The sequence below is a fragment of the Ovis canadensis genome, chromosome 22, assembly GCF_042477335.2.
Source record: "Ovis canadensis isolate MfBH-ARS-UI-01 breed Bighorn chromosome 22, ARS-UI_OviCan_v2, whole genome shotgun sequence".
NCBI lineage: Eukaryota > Metazoa > Chordata > Mammalia > Artiodactyla > Bovidae > Ovis > Ovis canadensis.
The window spans coordinates 25,635,457-25,656,366 of NC_091266.1; the positions used below are offsets into that span (position 1 = coordinate 25,635,457).

Here is a 20,910-nt window from a genome sequence, read left to right on the forward strand (position 1 = left end):
ATAACTCATTTTGGATTATGTTCATGTCAACACAGTCACAAAACATGGTTTTTACATAGATTTTGGGGTGGGAGTGGGGAGAAAGGGACCTGTGAAGGCAAAAGCGTCTGGGCCTTGAAAGTAATTGTGTGGCCATGAAAGGAAACATTTCCTTCGATCACAGTTATTAGGGAAGATTTTGTGATAAAAAGAAAGAGTGTTGAACTGCACCTTGAATATGGATGGTTTCTGAAAGAAAGATGGCCCAGCCTCTGTTTTAGAGAAGAGGTCAAAAGAGGAGAGGATGTATCTAGGCCCTCAGTAAGTGTAAACCACATTTAAAGTGATCAGTGGAGTCAAAAGCAGGTGAAACAGCCCAGAGGGGAAACTGTCCTGTGACCTTGCAATTCTACTCCTGGGCATTTATAAAGAAAAAAACACTGTAATTCAAAAAGATACATGTACCCCAATGTTCCTTGCAGCACTATTTACAATACCCAAGATATGGAAGTAACCTATATGTCCATCTCAGATGAATGGATAAAGAAGTTGTGATACATATTTACAATGGAATATTACTTAGCCATTGAAAAGAATGAAATAGAGAGACCTAGAGATTATCATACTGAGTGAGATGTCAAATAAAGACAAATATGATACGATATCACTTATACATGGAATCTTAAAAAATGCAAATGAACTTATTTACTGAGCAGAAATGGACTCACAGACTCTGAAATCAAACTAATGGTTACTAAAGGAGAAAGGTGAAGGGGGAATGATAAATAGGAAGGTTGGGATTAACATATACATATTATTATGTATAAAATAGAAAATCAAAAAGAACCTACTATAAAGTGGAGGGGACTCAGATCAATACTTTATAATAAGCCATATGAGAAAAGAATCTGAGAAAGAATATATATAAAACACTGAATTACTTTGCTATACATTTGAAACTAACACAACATAATAAATCAACTATACTACAATATAAAATCAAACCAAATGAAATTTTAAAAAATAATCCTGAAAGCCTAAGGGAAATTCTTCAATGGGAGGAGAAATGGTTCATTTTACCCAGATTTTTTACTAATGAAATAAAACAACAGGTGTCACTGAATATTAAATTATGGATTTAGCGACCACAGGCAGATTGGGAAAAAGACAAACAAAATGAAATTCCAAGAAATTAATCTTGTGTAGTGTGCAGAGCTGGAGAAGGCAATGGCACTCCACTCCAGTACTCTTGCCTGGAAAATCCCATGGACGGAGGAGCCTGGAAGGCTGCAGTCCATGGGGTCGCTGAGGGTCGGGCACTACTGAGAGACTTCACTTTCACTTTTCACTTTCACGCACTGGAGAGGGAAATGGGAACCCACTCCAGTGTTCTTGCCTGGAGAATCCCAGGGATGGGGGAGCCTGGTGGGCTGCCATTTATGGGGTCGCACAGAGTCGAACACGACTGAAGTGACTTAGCAGCAGCAGTGTGCAGAGTAAATTGTAGAGGAAATCTTTAGAGACCACTTTGGAATATATGGTAAAGATAGCAACCCTATTACGTAATCATAGGTAAACTAGCCAAGTAACAATGAAACGTTGTGGCAAGACAGAACTCGAGTAAACTGGTCTATTTTCTTGTTTACTTTCAGCTTTTGGAGAATTTTCAATAAATCCACTACTGGCTGAAAAGATTAAAATTTATTTTTCACTGGCTCCAGCTACTTCTATTAAAAACACATTTTTACTGCATCCTCCTACTTTCACCAAACCAACACAATTAAAGGTTTGTGACTCATTATAGCATATGCTTATAGTTTCCAAAATGAGGAAATGTGAATAATACCGAAGAACAGGGATGCTTACATAGGCTCCTGCTGGATTAAAATATTCCATTTTCCTCACTGGCTTCAGTACGTAATGCAGCGTTCTCTGGAATTTGATGACGCATTCTGCATTGTTTTCAGCCTTGCATCACCCAGTTTATTTTACCTATTTCCTTATATCTATCATCAATCTTTTGAAATCATTATTAGTCCTTTTTTCATATGTAAATCCATAATCAGTATTTCTCTTTCAAGTTTTGTGTGTGTCTGTGTTAGCTGCTCAGTCATGTCTGACTCTTTGCAACCCCATGGACTGTACAGCCTGCCAGGCTCCACTGTCCACAGAATTCTCCAAACAAGATTACTAAAGTAGGTAGCCATTCCTTTCTCCAGGGGATCTTCCCCAGCCAGGGATTGGTCTCCTGCACTGCAGGCAGTTTCTTTACTGTCTGAGCCACCAGGAAAGCCCCTTCAAGTTTTACTATCATGTAATTTCCTTTTAATTTTACACACTGAAATTTCATAAGGTTGTATGGGGTTTTTTCCCCTTTCAAATTCCTTTCTGTTTGCTGCCATCTTGCCTCTATCTAGGTTGGTCATAACTTTCCTTCCAAAGAGTAAGAGTCTTTTAGTTTTATGGCTGCAATTAACCATCTGCAGTGATCTTGGAGCCCCCCCCCCCCCAAATAAAGCCTGACACTGTTTCCGCCATTTCGCCGTCTATTTCCCATGAAGGGATGGGACCAGATGCCATTATCTTTGTTTTCTGAATGTTGAGCTTTAAGCCAGCGTTTTCACTCTCCTCTTTCACTTTCATCAAAAGGCTTTTTACTTCCTCTTCACTTTCTGCCATAAGGGTGGTGGCATCTGCATATCTGAGGTTATTGATATTTCACCTGGCAATCTTGATTCCAGCTTGTGCTTCATCCAGCCCAGCGTTTCTCATGATGTACTCTACATATAGGTTAAATAAACAGAGTGGCAATATACAGCCTTGATATACTCTTTTTCCTATTTGGAACCAATCTGTTGTTCCATGTCCAGTTCTAGCTGTTGCTTCCTGACCTGCATATAGGTTTCTCAAGAGGCAGGTCAGGTGGTCTGGTATTCCCATCTCTTTCAGAATTTTCCACAGTTGATTGTGATCCACACAGTCAAAGGCTTTGGCATAGTCAATAAAGCAGAAATAGATGTTTTTCTGGAACTCTCTTGTTTTTTCCATGATCCAGCAGATGTTGGCAATTTGATGTCTGGTTCCTCTGCCTTTTCTAAAACCAGCTTGAACATCTGGAAGTTCACGGTTCACGTATTGCTGAAGCCTGGCTTGGAGAATTTTAAGCATTACTTTACTAGCGTGTGAGATGAGTGCAATTGTGTGGCACTTTGAACATTCTTTGGCATTGCCTTTTTTTGGAATTGGAGTGAAAACTGACCTTTTCCAGTCCTGTGGCCACTGCTGAGTTTTCCAAATTTGCTGGCATATTGAGTGCAGCACTTTCACAGCATCATCTTTCAGGATTTGAAATAGCTCAACTGGAATTCCATCACCTCCACTAGCTTTGTTCGTAGTGATGCTTTCTAAGGCCCACTTGACTTCATATTCCAGGATGTCTGGCTCTAGGTGAGTGATCACACAATCAGGATTTTCTGGGTTGCTTACTCCTTGGAAGGAAAGTTATGACCAACCTGGATAGCATATTAAAAAACAGAGACATTGCTTTGCCAACAAAGGTCTGTCTAATCAAGGCTATGGTTTTTCCAGTGGTCATGTATGGATGTGAGAGTTGGACTGTGAAAAAGCTGAGTGTCAAAGAATTGATGCTTTTGAACTGTGGTGTTGGAGAAGACTCTTGAGAGTCCCTTGGACTGCAAGGAGATCCAACCCGTCCATCCTAAAGAATACCAGTCTTGGGTGTTCGTTGGAAGGATTGATGCTGAGGCTGAAACTCCAATACTTTGGCCACCTCATGTGAAGAGTTGACTCATTGAGAAAGACTTTGCTGCTGGGAGGTATTGGGGACAGGAGGAAAAGAGGACAACAGAGGATGAGATGGCTGGATGGCATCACTGACTCGATGGATGTGAATCTGAGTGAACTCCGGGAGTTGGTGATGGACACGGAGGCCTGACGTGCTGCTGTTCATGGGGTGGCAAAGAGTCAGACACGACTGAGCAACTGACTGAACTGAACTGAAATGTTTGATAGCATTCTCCTGTGAAGCCATCTGGTCCCAGGCTTTTGTTACTTGGGAGATTTTTGATCACCACTTCAATATCATTGCTTGTAATTGGGTTGTTCATAATTTCTACTTCTTTGTGGTTCAGTCTTGGAAGATTGAACTTTTCTAAGAATCTGTTCATTTGTTCCAGGTTATCCATTTTATTGCCATATAGTTGTTCATAATAGTCTCTTGTAATCCTATATATTTCTGCATTGTCTGTTGTAACCTCTCCTTTTTCATTTCTAATTTTGTTCATTTGATTCTTCTCTCTTTTTTCTTGATGAGTCTAGCTAAAAGCTTGTCAATTTTATCTTCTCAAAGAACCGGCTTTTAGTTTTGTTCATCTTTACCATTGTTTGTTTCTTTTTCATTTATTTCTGCTCAGATCTTTATGATTTCTTTCTTTCTACTAATTTTGGGGGGTTTTGTTCTCCTTTTTCAAGTAGTTTTAGGTGTAAAGTTAGGTGGCCTATTTGATGTTTTTCTTGTTTCTCGAAGTAAGATTCCATTGCTATAAACTCCCCTCCTAAAACAGCTTTTGCTGCATCCCATAGGTTTTGAGTTGTCGTGCTTTCATTGACATTTGTTTCTAGAAATTTTTTTGATTTCCCTTTTGATTTCTTCAGTAACCTCTTGGTTGTTTAGAAACCTATTGTTTAATCTCCATGTGTTTGTGTTTCTTACAGTTTTTTCTTGTAATTGATATCTAGTCTCATAGCTTTATGGTCAGAGAAAATGCTTGATACGATCTCAATTTTCTTAAATTTACTGAGGTTTGATTTGTGACCCAAGGTGTGGTCTATCCTGGAGAATGTTCCATGTACACTTGAGAAGAAGGTGTATTCATCTGCATTTGGATGGAATGTCCTGAAGATATCAATGAGATCCATCTCATCTAATGTATCCTTTAAGACTTGTGTTTCCTTATTAATTTTCTGTTTTGATGATCTGTCTATTGGTGTGAGTCGGGGGGGGGGCGGTTAAAGTCTCCTACTATTATTGTGTTACATCAACTTCTCCTTTTATGTCTGTTAGTGTTTGTCTTATGTATTGAGGTGCTTCAATATTGGGTGCATAGATATTTGCAATTGTCATGCCTTCCTCTTGGATTGATCCCTTGATCATTATGTAGCATCCTTCCTTATCCCTTGTAATCTTCTTTTTTAAGGTCTATGTTGTCTGATATAAGGATTGCTACTCTGGCTTTCTTTTGTTTCCCATTTGCGTGGAATATACCTTTCCATTCTCTCACTTTCAATCTATATATGTCTTTAAGTCTGAAATGGGTTTCTTGTAGACAGAATATACATGGGTCTTATTTTTTTTTTTGGTGTCCAATCAGCCAGGCTGTGTCTTTTGGTTGGAGCGTTTAAACCATTTACATTTAAAGTAGTTATTCATATATATGTTCCTATTGCCATTTTCTTAATTGTTTGGGGTTGATTTGGTAGATCTTTTTTTCTCTTGTATTTCTTGACTATATAAGTCCCTTTAACATTTGTTGTAAAGCTGGTTTGGTGCTACTGAATTCTTTTAACTTTTGCTTATGGGAAAAGCCTTTTATTAAGGCTTTTGAATGAGATCCTTGCTGGGGACAGTAATCATGGTTGTAGATTTTTCCCTTTCAGTACTTTAAATATATCCTTCCATTGCCTTCTGGCCTGCAGAGTTTCTGCTGAAAGATCAGTTGTTAAGCATAGGGGGTTGCCCTTGTATGTTACTTGTTGCTTCTCTCTTGCTGCTTTTAATATTCTTTTTTCGTGTTTAGTCTTTGTCAATTTGATTAGTATGTGTCTTCCATGTTTCTCCTTGGGTTTTTCCTGTTTAGGACTCTGTGCCTCTTGGACTTGACTGACTATTTCTTTTTCCATGTTGGGGGAAATTTCAACTATAATCTCTTCAAAAATGTTCTCATACCCTTTCTTTTTCTCTTCTTCTGAAACGCCTATAGTTCTAATGTTGGTGCATCTAATGTTGATCCGAGAGGTCTCTGAGACTATTTTCCTCAGTTCTTTTCATTCTTTTTATTTTATTCTGCTCTTCAGATGTTATTTCCATCATTTTATTTTCCAGCTCACTGATTCTTTCTTCTGCTTCAGATATCCTGCTATTGATTCCTTCCAGAGTATTTTTAATTTCAGTAATTGTGCTGTTTGTCTCTGTATGTTTTATTAATTCTTCTAGGTCTTTATTAATTGATTCTTGCCATTTCTTCATTTTGTTCTCAAGGTTTTTGATCATCTTTACTATCATTATTCTGAATTCATTTTCAGGTAGTTTGCCTATTTCCTCTTCATTTATTTGGACTTCTGTGTTTCTGGTTTGTTCCTTCATTTGTGTAGTATTTCTCTCCCTTTTCATTTTTTTTTTAAACTTATTGTGTTTGAGTTCTCTTTTTCCCAGTCTTCAAGGTTTAATTCTTTCTTCCTTTTGGTTTCTGCCCTGCCTGGTCCAGTGGTTTGTGTAAGGTTCCTATAGGGTGAGATTTGTGCTGAGTTTTATTTGTTTGTTCGTTTTTCCTCTGATGGACAAGGGTGAGTAAGGTGGTAATCTTGTCTGCTGATGACTGGGTTTGTATTTCTGTGTTATTTATTGTTTAGATGAGGTGTCCTGCACAGGGTGCTTCTGGTGGCTAGGTGATGCCAGGTTTGGTATTCAAGCGGTTTCCTTCATGTGAGATCTTACTATTTGATACTCCCTAGGGTTCGTTCTCTGGTAGTCTAGGGTCTGGAAGTCAGTGCTCCCACTCCAAAGGCTCAGGACTCGATCTCTGATTGGGAACGAAGATTCCACAGTGGTTTGTTATGACATTAAGTGAGATTAAAACAAATATCCCAAAATATGAAACCAAAAATGAACCCCAGACAAATGGCAGTTACAAAATCAGGCAAATAATAATTAAAATAATGAAATATACACATATACATATACACCTCTGAACAAAGTCAAAACAGTCTAACAAAAATAAAGTACAATAGATTGACCCAGCAAACAAAGAATATAAAAAATAATATATACCAGTTAAGAACAAATCTAATTAAAACACAAACTGGAAAGCAAAACTAAAGCAAGGTGCCAAGTGGGGAATAAAGCAATGAAAACAAAACTAACAAATACGTTAAGAGGAAATGAAAGAAAGAAAAGAAAGAATAGATTTGCAAAGTTAAATAGAGGTAGATGAAGAATATTTATATACATTAATGATTAACTCCCAGGGAAAAGAACAGTAGGAAAGCAAACAAAGGAATAAATGTAGAAAAAATAATAGGTTTAAAAAATTAAAATTAAAAAAAGAGAAAAAAGAAGAAAACTCCACAGAACTGCAAAAGCCCAACTTAGAGACAGAGGTTTATAACAATAAAATATGTGACTGAGAAAAAAGAAAAAAAAGCTCAAAAGTTTCATTAGATTTCATAGTGCCAATAAAATTGACAACTACAACAGAGAGAGGGAAAATAAAGTGTTGGGGGGGGGAGGGAATCCAAAATAATCTATAGAACAAGTCAAAACCCACGAATAGTAAATGTTTTCCTGAATCGCTACTATCAGAGCCCTTTCCCTTGCTTGGAGTCACAGTCCACTTCACCACTTCCTTCCAGCACTGTGCTGATCTCTGACCTGCTGTGGGGCAGCTCTGATTCTAATCTGGTCCTACTCCTGTGTGTGTGTTCTTGCCTCCAATGTTCACAGCTACCAGAACTAGTGCGTTTTCTTTTGTGGGAGCTCTCAATGATCTTTTGTATATTCCATAGACAGAGTCTACCTAATTGATCATAAGGATTTAATCTGTAGCTTGTACAGCTGGTGGGAACATTTTGGGTCTTCTTCCTTAGTCACACTGCCCCTGGATTTCAATTGTGGTTTTATTTCCACCTCCACATGTGGGTCATCAACTGGGGTTTGCTCCTGAGGTTGCCCTGGAGCACTTGAGTTTGCCCCTGTGAGGGCCAAGTATGGAGGTGGTGCAGCTGCTTGGTTTTCAGGGGTTATGGCAGCACCAGGTACTCAGTGGAGTTGGGACTCAGGCAGCAAGAAATATGCTTCTCTAGAACGGTATGGCAACAAATATTGGCCAGTATGCTCCGATATGTTTGCCTGGAGAACCCCCCTCCCTGACAGAGAAGCCTGGCAGGCCATAGTCTACAGGGTCGCAAAGGGTCCGGACACGACTGAAGCAACCCTGGATGCATAGATGCAAGACTTTTTTCGCCTGTGGCTGCTCTGCCCTGGTGAAGGTTGAGCGCGAAGGTGGTAGAGCTACTTGGCTTGTGGGGACCCTGTTGGCAGTGTTCAGGGACACAGACTGCCTCTGCTGCAGGTGTTATGACTCTATCAGAGTCTTTTTTGGAGCCTCTTGTAGCTGGCAATCAGAAGGTCTCTTTCACCAGTCTTTTTCCATAGCTCCGCACATTCAGGCACTTAGAGGGCTCCCTTGCCTGGAGTCCTTCTCTGCTGTTAGGTGGATCAGGCACATAAAGGGGCCCTCTGGCTGGGGTCCTTCTCTGTAGTTCAGCGCATCAGGCATTTGATGGGCCAGCCTCTCTATTGTTCAGCTGCCACGCTGGCATGTGAGGAGAGAGAGGTGTGAAGATGGCTCCACCTCCTATGCATGACTCAGCAAAATCGCCTTGCTTCCACGGCTGGCCAGCTTTTCCTCCACAGGCATTTCCCACCACAATCTCCACCCTCATCTCCCCTTGGTCCATCTCTCCACAGTCAACAGCAGCCCTCGCCCTGGGATTGTTCCACAATCCTTAAACTCCAGCTCCCAGCCGCTGTGCCTTCCAGGGGACCTGCAACCCTGTCTAGGGTATGTATGGTTACAGCAAAGACTGTCCGCTTCTCATTCCATTTAGGCTGCCACAGATCAGCTGTTTCACTCTCAGCCTTAAATGTTTCTCCTCTGACTCAGACAATTGCCCCGATGTGGGGATAGGACCCCTGCTTCAGTTCCCCCACCCACAAAGGGCAGATCCAGTCCTACTAACACTCCTGTTTCCACCCCCCTCCCGCCCCCCGCCCCAAGTTCTTCATCCTATTGAGTTTTGCATGGTTCTATATATTCTTTTCCACTGGTCAGGTACTTCTGTCCACTCTCAGCTGGTGTTTTGCGTGCGCTTCAGACACAGAAGTATTGTATTCCTGATGTATCCGTGGAGAGAGATGTACTCCACATCCACCTACTCCTCTGCCATCTTGTTCTTGATCTTTTTTTTTTTGATGTGTTATGCTTTTTTCTATTGCTCTACTAACATTTTTCAAAAATTGTGAACATTTTTTGCAAGTATATTCATAAAGTCTATTAGCTATAATTCTCTTCTTGTAATCTGTTTTTCTAATTTTGGTATCAAGGTAATACTTGACCTCATAAAATGAGTTGGATAGTAGTCCTTTTCTTACACTTTCCTGGAAGATGCTGTGTAAAATTAATATTCTATCTTTAAAAAATATTTGATCTATTTTACCAGTAAAGGCATCTGAGACGGAAAGTTTCTGCTGGGAGTACTTAGCTACAAGTTCAATATCCTCAATAGACTTATGGCTATTCAAGTTATTTATTTATGAATGGATGGTGGTTTAGTCACTAAGTTGTATCTGACTCTTGTGACCCCCATGGACTGTAGCCTGCCAGGCTCTTCTGTCCATGGGATTTCCCAGGGAAGCATGAATATACTGTGGTAATCTTTCCTCAATGTGCCCATTTTATCTGAGTTTTTAAATTTATTGTCATAAGATTATACATAATATTTTCTTGCATGTGTGCTTAGTTGCTCGGTTGTGTTCAACTCTTTATGACCTCACGGACTGTAGCCTACCATGCTCCTCTGTTCACAGAGTTTTCCTGGCAAGAATACTGAATCAGCTTGCCATTTCCTACTCCAGGTCATCTTCCTGACCCAGGGATTGAACCCATATCTCCTGTGTCTCCTGCATTGATAGGCAGGTTCTTTACCACTGAACCACCTGGGAAGCCTAACATTTTTTTCCCTGTTCTTTTAACATCTGTTAAAAGATGTCCTTTTTCTCATTCTAGATATTGATAATATTTTACATCTCTTTTTTTTGTCCTGGAAAGTCTGGCTAGATACTTACAAATATTATTAATCTTGTCAAAGAACTGGTCTTTAATTTTACTGATTTTTTTCTATATTTTTTAAAGATTGCTCATGGATTTCTATTTGCTGTTTAGCATTTCCTTTCTTCTAACTTTTGATTTTGTGATTTCTTTTTTCCTGATTTCTTGGATCATCACTTTTTAATCTTTGTTTTATAATTTAAGCATTTATTGCCATATTATTCTGTCTAGGCACTGCCTTAGAGCTGTCAAATAAATTTGAAAGGTTATGATTTCATTTTCATTCAAGTTAAGCTACCTCAGTTTCTTTTTTGTTATCTTATTTGATCTTTGCTACTTGAAAGTGTGTTATATAGTTTCCAGTGATCTTTCTGGATATTTTCCAGGGATTTTTCTTTTGCTTTAAAATCATTTCTAGCTTGTCCAGAGAACATGATCTGAAAACTTTTAAATTCATTGAGACTTGTTTTAAAGTCCTGAATATGAATCCATCTTGGTAAATCTATCATTTGCATTGAAAACAATGTGCAGTGAATGTATATCCTGCTGCCATTGGGGAGAGCGTTCTTAAATTTCAGGTAAGTCATGTTGGTCAAAAGTATTGTCAAGATTTCTTTGTTCTTACTGACTTTGTGTTTTTTCCTGTCAGTTATTATGAAAATGTTGAAACCTCCAACTGTAATGTATTTGTCCATTTCTCCTTTGAGCTCTATCAGTTTTTTGTTTCATTCATTTTGAAACTCTTCAAAGTATATAAACTTTTAAGGTTTTTTAATGTCCTCTTGATGAATTAATCCTGTTGCCAATAAATGATTCATATTATCTCTGCAGCAGCAGCAGCTTGTTATTAATCATTATCATGGTATATATTTTTTCTATCCATTTTCTCTATTTGGCATTATTTATAAAGAATTGACTCTCTCTTTTCAATGCTATTTAACCATTCCTGTCTTTTAATCACCCTGTTTCAACCATTTAAATTTAACAATATAATTGGGATGTTTATGTTTAAAACTATTTGTTGTATTTGTCCAATATGTTCTTTGTTCTCTTTTTTTCTGCCTTATTTTGAATTGTGTATATTTTATTATTTCATCTCCTTCACTGTCTTACGTATATCATTTTATTTTGTTTTCTAGTGGTTGCCTTAAGGTTTATAGTACTGTATACTTTTTAAACTCATTATAGTCTATGTGTAAGTAATATTTACTACTTAACATGTAGTATAATATCTTTAAAGCATTAAACTTTCATTCCCTTTCTCCCAGCATTTGTGCTATTTTTGTCATAATTTTTATGTTAACATATCTTACCAATACTAAAATATATTATTATTCTTTAGAAAGAAGTTTATCTTTTAAATTAGTTCATCATTAAAAGCAGAAAAACCATCTTTTATATTTTCCTGTGTATGAACTATGTCTTGTGCTTTGCATTTCATTGTATAGATCCTGATGTATCATTTTCTTGGCATTATAAAACTTTCTTTAATGTTTCTCCTGTTGTTGATAATAAATTATATCCATTTTCTTATTCATGAATGCTATTCATTTTGCCTTTGTTTCTGAAAAATATTTTCACTGGGCATAGAATTCGAGGTTTATAGCGTTTAGTTTTTCATTAGTACTTTAAAAATGTTGTTCCATGTTTCTGACATGGCAGATATTTCCAGCAAGAGGTCTTTTATTGTTATAATTTTTGCTTTATATGTAATGATTTTTTCCTAGCCACTTTTAGATTTTTTTTCTTTTATCATTAGTTCTAAGCAGTTTTAAAATTTTATGCCTTGATATAATTCATTCATAGTTCTTACACTTGGTATTCATTACACTTTTTGGATCTATGACTATACACTGAGTAGGTGAAAAAGTTCATTCTGGTTTTTCTGTAGTATCTTACATCTTTCTGGCAACCCAATACTTTGGGGAAATCAAACTTTAAAAACTTCAGCAATTATTTCTTCAGATATGTTTTCTAGGGGCACGTCTGCAGCCTCTCCTTCAGGAGCTACAATTATACATATACTGGACTTTTAAATTTGCTCCCTGCATCACTGATATGCAACAATGAGAGAAAGATATTGAAAAGAAATGAAAATGAAATGAATTTTCATTCCTTTTCAGTTTGCTTAATTTCCATTGTTTTGTCTTCAGGTAATCTTCTTTTACACTATTTCATTTTCTACTGATTCTACACAGTGTGTTTTATGTCTCAGACACTTTAGTTTTCATTTCCAAAAATTCTATGTAGGTTTTCTGTCACCCATGTTAATACTTGACCTGCTCATTTTCTGTCTTAGACATTGCATGTGAGTTAGTTGCTCAGTCGTGTTGGCTCTTTCCAACCCCATCGACTGTGGCCCATGGAATTATCCAGGCAAGAATGCTGGAGTGGGTTGCCATTCCTTCTCCAGGGCATCTTCCCCATCCAGGGGTCAAATTTGGTTTTCTGCATTGCCAGCAGATTGTTTACTGCTGAACTGCCAAAGAAGCCTCTAAGACATACAGAATGCAATCAAAATAACTTTCATCTATTAATTACATTATCTGTCTTTTGAGCCTTTTGTTGATTCATTAATCTCTCTATAAGGCCTAATTCCTGGGTTTTGGTGTGACTGGAAATTGTTAACAGATTATCAGCCTTTGTAACTGTTTTTGTTGTTGTTGTTGGGTAGAATATTCTTGTATTTCTGGGAATTGTTTTTAACTTTTCTTGTGGGATACAGTTAGCTTATTTGGAAACATTTTGATCTTTTGAGGCTTGCTTTTTTGCTTCATTACTAGAAACCAGAATTCCCTGGTGGCTCAGACGGTAAAGTGTCTGTCTACAATGCGGGAGACCCGGGTTCAATCCCTGGGTTGGGAAGATCCTCTGGAGAAGGAAATGGCAATCCACTCCAGTACTATTGCCTGGAAAATCCCATGGACAGAGGAGCTTGGTAGGCTAGAGCCCATGGGGTCGCAAAGAGTCGGACATGACTGAGCGACCTCATTTTCACTTTTCACTAGGAACCAGAAAAGCCTTTTAGTGTCAGTCTAGGTTTTTCTTCCTATGAGTCAATTATTTTCTGATTACTCCAATCCTGGTTAATCATGAAGTTTTCAAATGCGTTTGGTGCAGACAGATACAATTTAAGGCCTTCTGCTCTAAGCATTGTTATCTTGAATGCTTTCAAATGGCTTAATCCAAGGCTTTGAGTCAGTTTCCTCACATATATTTGTGTGTGTGCTAAGTTGCTTCGGTCGTGTCTGACTCTGTGTGACATTATGGGCTGGCTATAGCCTGCCGGGCTCCTCTGTCCACGGGATTATTCAGGCAGGAATACTGGAGTGAGTTGCCATTTCCTCCTTCAGGGGATCTCCCTGGCCCAGGAATCAAACCAGTGTCTCTTCCGTCTCCCGCATTGGCAGGCAGGTTCTTTACCACTACTGCCACCTGGGAAGCCCAGTACATGCAGTTCTGTAGTAAGCTGAAGAATTCATTTGGGACCTCTATAGATCTCTGAATCTCTCTGGATGTCTCCGTCTTTCAGTGTCTCTCAATTTCTCATTCTCTCTTTTCCCCATGGTGACTCTAGCTGCTTTGGCAGACTCCAAAATCTCAACCCTGTCTCATTAATTTACATGGTTTTCCTGGTTTGCTTGAGTTTCTATATTGCAGCCAGCCTGGGATCATTGATAATAGCTGAGCATTTGTGGGGTTCAATTTGTTTGTTTCACCTTTTAATTTTTTAAGAAATCACTGTCTTGTGCTGCTTAATAGCCAATTTTTGAAAACCCTTGTTTCATGCATTTTTATGTTTCAACTATGACTGCTATCTAGTTCCATTTGTAATCTCAAAAAGAAAAACCCAATTGTCCCTTTCTTTTAGAATCTGGGCAACTAGTAATCTTTTAATACTTTTTGCCTGTATGGATTTGCCTATTTTAGACATTTCACATGAATGGAATCATACAATCATGTGCTATTTTGTGTGTTTGACTTCTTTTACTTAGCATAAAATTCTCAAGATTCTAATACATTTGTGCTTACTTCACTTTTTATGACAGAATAACCTTCCATTGTATATATATATATGCCACGTTTTGTTTATTCATCCACTGGTGGTCATTGGCATTGTTTCCAGTTATTTGCTAATATGAATAGTGTTGATATGTACATTCCTTTAAAGTTTTAGTGTGGATATATGTTTTTATATATAAAAGAAGGAAATGGCAACCCATCCCAGTGTTCTTGCCTGGAGAATCCTAGGGACGGGGGAGCCTGGTGGGCTACCATCTATGGGGTCACACAGAGTGGACACGACTGATGCGACGCAGCAGCAGCAGCAGCAGCAGCAGCAGCATGTTTTTATTCCTATTGGGTATATACCTGAAAATTGAATGCTGAGTCATGTTGATAGCTATGTTTGATATTTTTAGGAAATTTATTGTTTCAAACTTTCCAATTTATGTTTTCCAATTTGCTGACAAATAACCTCAGATACTCAGGTGACACCACCTTTATAGCAGAAAGTGAAGAAGAACTAAAGAGCATTTTGATGAAAGTGAAAGAGGAGAGTAAAAAATTAGGCTTAAAACACAACATTCAGAAAACTAAGATCATGGCATCCGGTCCAATCACTTCATGGCAAATAGATGGGGAAACAATGGAAACAATGACAGACTTTATATTTGGGGGCTCCAAAATCATTCTAGATGCTGACTGCAGCCATGAAATTAAGACACTTGCTCATTGGAAGAAAAACTATGACCAACCTAGACAGCATATTGAAAAGCAGAGACATTACTTTGCCAACAAAGGTCTGTCTAGTCAAAGCTATGGTTTTTCCAGTAGTCGTGTGTGGATGTGAGAGTTGGACTACAAAGAAGGCTGAGCACCGAAGAATTGATGCTTTTGAACTGTGGCGTTGGAGAAGACTCTTGAGAGTCCCTTGGACTGCAAGGAGATCCAGCCTGTGCATCCTAAAGGAGATCAGTCCTGGATGTTCATTGGAAGGATTGATGTTGAAGCTGAAACTCCAATACTTTGGCCACCTGATGTGAAGAGCTGACTCATTTGAAAAGACCCTGATGCTGGGAAAGATTGAGGGCAGGAGGAGAAGGGGATGACAGAGGATGAGATCATTGGATCTCATCACCAACTTGATGGACATGTGTTTGAGCAAGCTTCAAGAGTTGATGATGGACAGGGAAGCCTGGCATGCTGCAGTCTTTGGGGTCACAAAGAGTCGGACACGACTGAGCAACAGAACTGAACTGATGTTTTCCAATGTAGCTATACCATTTGTCACTCTCACCAACAGTTTATGACCATTCCACATCTTGGCACTTATTATTTATTTTTTGATCGTAGCCTTGAAAGTTGTTATCAAATATTACATTACTTCAGTTTTGTTTTATTTTGCATTTATTTAATGACTAATGATGTCTTGGGCTTCCCTGATGGCTCAGACAGTAAAAAATCTGCCTGCAATGCAGGATACCCAGATTTGATCCCTGGGTAAGGAAGATCACCTGTAGAAGGGAATGACAACCCATTCCAGTATTCTTGATTGGAGAATCTTATGGACAGAGGAGCTTGGAGGGCTACAGTCAATGGGGTTGCAAAGAGTTGCACATGATTGAGCAACTAAACACGCAAGGGTGTCTTAAATTGTTTCATATGTTTATTGGCCATTTGCTTCTTTAAATGTCAGTTTAAATCCTTTGCTCATTTGCTAATTATTTGTCTATTTATTGTTGAGTTGTAAGACTTCTTTATACATTTTGAATATGAGTACATTATTAAATATATGATTTTCAAATATTTACTCCCATTCTGTGTGCTGTCTTTTCACTGTCGTCATGGTGTTCTTTGAAGCATAAAGGCTTGAATTTTGAAGAAGTCTAATTGATCATTTTTCATTTGTCTCTTATGGTTTTGGTGTCTTATCTAGGAAATCATTACCTAAACCAAGATCAAGAGACCCCTGGTGGCTTCGTGGTAAAGAATGCACCTACCAATGCAGGAGACATGGGTTCAATCCCTGGGTTGGGAAGACACTCTGGAGAAAGAAATGATAAACTCACTCCAGGTTCTTGCCTGGAAAATTCCATGGACAGTGGAGCCTGGTGGGCTAGAGACCATTGGGTTGCAAAAGAGTTGGATATGACTTACTGACTAAACAACAAACAAAGCAACCCAAGATCAGAAACATTTCTTATTTCCCTTCTAAAAGTTTTATAGTTTTACTTCTTGTGTTTAAATCTATGATCCATTTTAAGTTAATTCTTGTATATGGAATGAGGAATGAGATCATTTTATTTTTGATGTAAACATCCAATTGTTACACTCCATTGGTTTTTGCAAAGAATATTCTTTGCTTATTTAATTGCCCTGCGTGTTTGTTGGTAATCAACTGGCCATAGACATATGAGTTTACTTCTTGCCCCTTATTTCTGTTCCATTAATCTGTATCAGTTGCACCATGCCAGGCCTCCCTGTCAGTCACCAACTCCTGGAGTTTACTCAGACTCACATCCATCGAGTCAATGATGCCATATAGCCATCTCATCCTCTGTCATCCCCTTCTCCTCCTGCCCCCAATCCCTCCCAGCATCAGACTCTTTTCCAATGAGTCAACTCTTCGCATGAGGTGGCCAAAGTACTGGAGTTTCAGCTTTAGCATCATTCCTTCCAAAGAAATCCCAGGGCTGATCTCCTTCAGAATGGACTGGTTGGATCTCCTTGCAGTCCAAGGGACTCTCAAGAGTCTTCTCTAACACCACAGTTCAAAAGCATCAATTCTTCAGTGCTCAGCCTTCTTCACAGTCTAACTCTCACATCCATACATGACCACAGGAAAAACCATAGCCTTGACTAGACGGACCTTAGTCAGCAAAGTAATGTCTCTGCTTTTGAATATGCTATCGAGGTTGGTCATAACTTCTCTTCCAAGGAGTAAGCGTCCTTTAATTTCATGGCTGCAGTCACCATCTGCAGTGATTTTGGAGCCCCCTCCCCCAAATAAAGCCTGACACTGTTTCCACTATTTCCCCATCTATTTCCCATGAAGTGATGGGACCAGATGCCATGATCTTCGTTTTCTGAATGTTGAGCTTTAAGCCAACTTTTTCACTCTCCTCTTTCACTTTCATCAAGAGGCTTTTTAGTTCCTCTTCACTTTCTGCCATAAGGGTGGTGTCATCTGCATATCTGAGGTTATTGATATTTCTCCTGGCAATCTTGACTCCAGCTTGTGCTTCTTCCAGTCCAGCGTTTCTCATGATGTACTCTGCATAGAAGTTAAATAAGCAGGGTGACAATATACAGCCTTGACGCACTCCTTTTCCTATTTGGAACATACCACATAATCTTGATTATTTTATGTTTGTAGTAAGTTTTGAAATCAGGAACAGTGTATCCTCCAGCTTTTTTCTTCTTTACCAAAATTGTTTTGGCTGCTTTTGTTTATTTACTCACCAAATCATGTCTGACTCTTTTGCAACCCCAAGGACTGTAGCCCATCAGTTTCTATTGTCCATAGGATTTTCCAAGCAAAACTACTGGAATGGGTTGCCATTTCCTTCTCCAGGGGATCTTCTTGACCCAGGGATCAAACCCACATCTCCTGCATGAGCAGGTGGATTCTTTACAATTCAGCCACTAGGGTCTCTTGTATTTCCACATGAATTTTAGGAACAGTTTACCAATTTCTACAAATAAGGCAAATGGGATTTCTATAGGGATTGAACTGAATCTGTAATTGGATTATGTTTCCTACTTAAATCTATTCTGCTGACTTCTTCCTCTTGACCGGAGTATTTAATCCATTTAGGAGTAATGTAGTTTCTGAGAAAGCAAGATTTATTTCTCCCATTTTATTGTTGAGTTTCTAAATGTCTCATGCCTTTTTGTTCCTTTATTCATTCCTTACTGATATTTTTGGTGCTATGTAGACTTTTTAACGTACCATTTAATTCTGTTGTTTTTTCTTGTCTTTCTTTTTTAATTAAACAATGACTTTGCTGCTTCAGTACATAGACAAATTTATAGAACTAAGGCAAAGGCTGTAGATGACTCCTATTTTCAGTTGAAGGGGAAGACTCATTTGGTCTTATGATATCAAGCCAGTCAATGATTATGGTTCTCAATCAGAATAAGAAGCAATTTAGCATTCTTATCCTTTCTATTCCACTTGAGATGCTTTAAAAGAACAGCAGCTTCTGTAAAATATGGATACTCTCAGGAAGATCAGGAGCAAGTTTTTTGACTTAAGAATTCAATAGTTAATTGCATGTCACAAAACATATTTGTGTAGCACCATGTGAGTCTCAGAATCATGCTGATTTTTCAGGAAATCAGGAACTTCTTGGCCATTTTGTAGCTCTACTCCTTCATGTCATCAGATGTCAACTTCAGCCAGGTGGTGACAGTGCTGTTGTAAGGCAGAGCTCAATGGGATAGGTGTTTTCCCAGGAGCATGCACGTGACCCATGATAGCACTAGTTAGGCAGAGAAAAAGAGCCCATTGTTTCTTATCTGCTCTTTTTTGTTTATTTTTTTTGAATGACTTGGAGGTTTACAAATGACATCTTAAAGTAATCAAGTTTAAATTAATACCAACTAAACCCCAGTAGTATATAAACACTTTGAACTAATGTAGCTCAAGTAGAAATGAAAGCCACAATGATATATCACCTCACATCTGTGAATTGAAAAGTCTATAAGTAACAAATATTGGTGAGAATGTGGCATAAAAGGAAGACTAGTACACTGTTGGTGGGAATGTAACTTGTTATAGCCACTATGAAAGCAGAAAGGATGCTCCACAGACAACTAAAAATAGAACTGCAATATGATCCAGCAATCTTACTTCTCGGTAAAAACAGAAAGAGAAAACATTATTTTGAAAAGATACATGCAACCTCAAAGTTCCTGACAGAATTATTTACAATAACCAAGATAGGGAAGTACCCTAAGTTTCCATCAACAGCTGAATGGATGAGGTTCTGGTAGACACACACAACGGAAAGTTACTGAACCATAAGTAAAAAAATGAAATTCTGCCATTTGCAACAATGCGGATGGGCCTAGATTATGCTTAGTGACAAGTCAGAAAGAGAAAAACAGTTTATGCCCTCACTTGTATGCAATATAATTTAATATAAGTGGAATCTAAAAAACAAAACAAATGAATGTATATACTGTAAAAAAGAAACAAATCCACAGATTTAGAGAACTAGTGGTTACCAGTGAGGAGAGAGAAGAAGGGAGGAGCAAGTTAGGGGTAGGAGATTAAGACATAAATTATTATGTATAAAAGAAGTAAACTACAAAGATATACTGTACAGCATAGGAAAATACAGCCATTATTTTATAATAACTTTAAATGGAGTATAATCTAAAATATTGAATCACTGTGTTGTACAACTGAAACTAACATAATGTTATAAAATATGTAAACAAATTTAAAATAACATAAATGAGTACTAAGGGATGTCGTGTATAGCATGATAAATATAGTTAGCGTTGCTGTATATCATGCATGAACATTGCTAAGGATGTAAATCCTGATCACAAGGAAAGTGTTTCTATTTTATTAATTTTATATCTATAAGAGATGATGTTTACTAAACTTATTGTGTTAATCATTTTATGATATATGTAAGTTGAATCATTTTATGATATATGTAAGTTGAATCATTATGCTGTACACCTTAAACTTATATAGTTTTTTATGTCAGCTATATCTTGAGAAAACTGAAAGGAAAAACCCAAAATATATTTTTACTGCCTTTTATGAATATGTTTATACTTCTTTTCACTGTTCCTCTTTATTTGGTATTGTGAATTCAAGTTACTGTTTAGTGTCTTTTTATTCAACCTGAAGCCTCTCTATAGTACTTCTTGTAGGTCAGTTCTGTTGGCCAATTCTCTACTTTTTTGTGAGTTTTGGAAATGTCATTATTTCTCCTTTGTTTCTAAAATATAGTTTTGCTGATTATAGACTTTTTAGTTGATTGTTTTTTCTTTTAAAGTTGAATAATGTCATTTCACTGTCTTCTAATCTCTGTTGTTACTGATCAGAAGTTACTTGTTAATCGTATGAAGAATCGCTTTCATGTGATGAACTGTTTTCTCTGGCTGCTTTCAGAGTTCTTTGTCTTTTGACAGTTTGACTATGTCTCTTGGTCTGGATCTTTTTGAGTTGATCCTACTTAGAGTTTATTTAGCCTCTTATATCAAGATAAATTTGGAAAATTTCCACTCTTTTTACAAATATTTTTCTTAACTCTCCTCAATTCCCAAACTCCAACTATGCATTCATTAACATGTTTAGTGGTGTCTCATGAATCTCTAAGGATGAATTAGGGCTATTCACACTTGGTTAACTCTAAGTTAGGGCAAATAAAAGCAAATTCTATGAAAAAGGCTTTTCCAAGATTTGTCAGGCTAATCGAATTATATTAGTTCTCTGGAAATTGGACATTTTGAAAAGCTTCGATCCCATTCACTTTCTTTCAGTGTCTGCTAAGCTGCTGATTTACAAAGCTACACTGGTGGCAAGGCTCCTGTTTTTCAAAGCTACTACAAGTTTGGAAAAACACATAGGCATATCATAAGCTAAACACCTCATAATGTATTATTCTTACCAAGATTCAGGAGTTTTCTTTAACATACATTCTATGGATTTTTGCAAGCTCTTGGTTAATTTTCAGAATCATCAAAAAATTTATTTTAGAAGTTTTCATTGCCATTACTGAGGAGTGGGTCTTTTGTAGGTTTTTATACCACCAAGTTGGAAGTCACGCCCCTGGTCAAA

The 20,910-nt window shown here is 37.8% G+C and overlaps 1 pseudogene; it reads left to right on the forward strand.

The window, feature by feature from the left end:
• The window catches only part of LOC138427890 (gastric triacylglycerol lipase-like), a 48,982-nt pseudogene that overhangs the window by 7,177 nt on the left and 20,895 nt on the right, over positions 1–20,910 (forward strand).